General features: G+C 64.7%; 1 long non-coding RNA gene across 1 annotated transcript in view; it reads left to right on the plus strand.

The window, feature by feature from the left end:
- The window catches only part of LOC111823702, an 8,045-nt gene that overhangs the window by 2,352 nt on the left and 2,357 nt on the right, over nucleotides 1-3,336 (plus strand). Inside the window, exon 3 of the long non-coding RNA XR_002826773.1 lies at nucleotides 1,132-1,223. This is a non-coding gene — a long non-coding RNA (uncharacterized LOC111823702). The remainder of the gene's footprint in view (nucleotides 1-1,131; nucleotides 1,224-3,336) is intronic.

Here is a 3,336-nt window from a genome sequence, read left to right on the forward strand (position 1 = left end):
GGGCGGCTGCTCATGACGGTCGCTCTGCTGTCCTCGTCCTTCCTCCCGTTGTCGTTGCGCGCCCGGGGCAGGTGGGGGTCCTTGGGCAGGGCCGGACCCCGAGAACCCGCAGGACACAGAGCCCCGAGCCGGGGGCTAGTCGCGGAGACCGTTTCGGGGGCCCCCGGGCTTGGGGGCGTCGCGCGCTGGGGTTTGGGCGCTCGCCTCCGCGGGGCGAGGCGCACAGACCGGCGCCATTTCGCGCGCCGCCCGCGGCTCGGGCGGTGGCGGCTGCTGCGCGCCAGGCGGGAGGAGCGGGGGCGAGGCGGCGGGGCTGGGGGGAGGGGAGGCCGGCGCACGGTCGCCCACGCTCCAGGCCTCCGCCTCTGTGGACGCCCCTGGCCCGGAGGCCTCGACGTCGAGCTCGGGCTGCGCAGCCGGCTCGAACCCCGCACCCGGGTCGGAGAGCCCCCGCGGGCACCAGGAGGCCTGGCTCCCCTCCCTCCCTCCCGCCAGCGCAGGAGCCAGTAGCAAAGGGCCACGGGGGCCGATCGGGGCCTCGAGGCCGCCCCCTGACCCCGGGTTGCACACCCGGGCCTCGGCGCCCAGGTCTGGCTCGAAAGCGCCCTTTGATAGTCGAGCCCAAGGCGCAGGGGCCCTCTTTGTCCCCACTTGGGGCGTGAGGCCCTCGTGGAAGCCACCGACGCTGGATCTGGTCGCACAGGGCACGCCCTCCAACCGGCGCTCTAGAGGCGGAGGTGGGGGTTGAGGCCTGGGAAAGCTGAGCTGGCTTTCCCCGGGGTCCCCCCCCAGGCGGAGGGCTCCCGGGTAAACATCGCTGGCCCCGGCTGGGGGAGGGGATGTGGACGGGGCGGGCCTTTGGAAATGCAGATGAGTCGCCTCCTGCTGCTGGTCGCCCGAGCTGAACCTTGGTGACTCAGCCACACACTCGCCCCCTCCCCCCCGCACACACACCCTTAACCATTCCAGAGTCAGGGCGCCTTGGCAGCTGGCGGGGGTGGGGGAGGGGGGCCTTAGGCGGGGGGCGGTGGCATTTGTAAGGATCCCCTGTCGTCGAGGAGATCCTGTCTGGTTAGTGGCCGTCAACTCCCTAACAAACCCTCCCACTTCTCCCCCCCCCCAACCCCCCAGGCTCTTGGCCAGAGAAGCGGTACCCCCAGAACGGACCGTCCTCCTCTGGACAGCAGGAGCAGGCCTAGTTTGACTCTGACAGTCCTACTAAGGTAGGTGTGCGCCCTTTCCCAACCGGCAAGGGAGATTTGGGGGTTTTTGGCCTGGAGCCCGGGGAGGGCGGACGCCTCAAACCGGCTAGGCTGGTTCCGCAGCCCCTCCCCCACACAGATGTGTAGGACTGTGTGTGTGAAATCGGCGGCCTGCTGGGCTGGGCCCATCCATCCCCGCCTGTCAAGCTTCTGTTGTCAGGAGTTTGGGGCCTGCAGTTCTCTGCCGTATTTAGTAGCACAGGAGAGGCGGCCCTGGCCAGGCTTTCCCAGCGGTGTTTTGTGGTGGGGGGAGGGCCCTGGATGCCTCTGAAAGTCTCCTCCGCTGCCAGGAAGCCCCGCCCTGCCCCTTCCTTCCTGCCCCGAGTCGGGGCGAGTGGGGTGACTGTTGAGCTGGCCTCTTCTCCTGCCGTGTCTGGCTGCCAGGGAGGTGAAGCACGGGACCTGCGGCCTGGGCAGCTTCCTTGAAGAGATTTCTTGCCTCTTCTGCTTCCTGGGAATTCCCACGATCTCCTTTGCAACCCCACAGCCAAACCAGCCCTGTTTCTAGAGTCCCACGAGCCGGCTAGCTACTTGCCTGCTGCTGCCTAGCGCAGGCTGCACAGTCTCTGGGCCCATTTGCAAAGTGGGGGTAGGTCGGCGATTCTCGAACTAGCTGGCTCCTGGAACTGATTCTGGGCCTGTCCTCGAGTTTCTGATTCGGTAGGTGGGGCCCCCAAGCTTGCATTTCTAACAAGCCCCCGGCTGGTGCGGATTCTACCATGTGGGAACACGTTTTGAGAACTTTGGGGCTAGGGAACACCTGGGGTGTTGTGAGGCCGAGAACTCGGTGCTTGGCACGGCGTCGCTGGCCTGGTAATCATGGCAACTCCTAATTCTCCCAACACCAGCTCTGTGCACGCTGTGTCCCACTTGCTTTGTCTCCGCGAAGCTCCACAGCTGGAGACCGTGTGGCCCTTGATCTTGGCCCCCTCCCCCAGGTGGTCTCTAGAGGGTGATGACTTTGATGAACCATTTGGGCCAGGTGCCTCCGATTGAACTGCCTCCCCCGCCCCCGTTTGGCTCCCAGCTTGGCTTCTGTATCCGTATCCGATCAGCCCTGCCCACTTTCACACCACCCCTCGGTGTGAGGGCTAGTCTGAGGTCTGGGGGAGCCTGGAGGGCTTGACCTGAGATTTTGTTGTGGGCACCTTGGTGCTGAAGCAAGGGAGGCTCTCCGTCAGGCAGCTGTCGGCTGGAGTCTCCACAGAGCTGGTGACCTTGGGCCAGTCTCCTGTGTAAAATGATAAGGATGCGTGCCGAAAGGGGTGTTGGGAGGATTAAGTACGATTAAGGGGGCCGGCCGCACGGTGAGGCTTCACACTGGTCGGCCTCCATTCCGATGTGGCTGGAGGGAGTGGAGGCCGGGCTGCCTTCCAGCTCCGCCCCCACCGGCCCACCCCGAGCACGTGGCTGAGCCTCCGGGCAAAGGGGAAGGCTGGGAGGCAGCGTCATTCTTCCTCCTGTGTAGTTTGAGTCAGGATGGTGGCTTACCCCTCCCCTTCCATGATCAGTCATGATTTGGGGGGGGGGGGGTCGCAACCCCCCCACTGGAGTATAAATTACTCAAGGTCAGGAGGTCACCACAGGCAGCCAGGACGGGGTTCCAGGTGTCTTGACTAACCGCCAGCGCCTGTGTCCATGGCACCCCCTTGCCCCAGCTGTCTGGGTTATTTTGGGCTCCCTCCTGTGCCAGCTGTCTGCTGGCATCACTGCTGGGAGCAGGGAGAGCAGTCTGGTTGAAAGTAATCCGTGTGGTGCACTTGGCTCCTCCTGGCTACCATGCCTCTCCAGTCCCAGATAAACCGGGCCGGGTCCACCTTGTCCTTCGCTGGGGACCAGGGGTGCACCCCGCCACACCTGCACCCGTCTCTTACCTGGCATGAGGGGAGGGGAAAGCTCTTTGTAAAAGTTGATGAACTTACACCCCCCCCCCCCCCCCAGAACTCCGGGTTAAAATAAGGTCAGCTCCTTAATGAACTCAAACCTCAAAAAAGGTTCAGCCGCCTGAGGGTGGGCTGTGTCCCTTAAGATAGAGCCCCGAGGCTGGTGGGGGGGAGGGGTCTTTTACCTGCTG

Source organism: Myotis lucifugus, unplaced genomic scaffold (genome assembly GCF_000147115.1).
Source record: "Myotis lucifugus unplaced genomic scaffold, Myoluc2.0 scaffold_626, whole genome shotgun sequence".
NCBI classification, from domain to species: Eukaryota; Metazoa; Chordata; class Mammalia; order Chiroptera; family Vespertilionidae; genus Myotis; species Myotis lucifugus.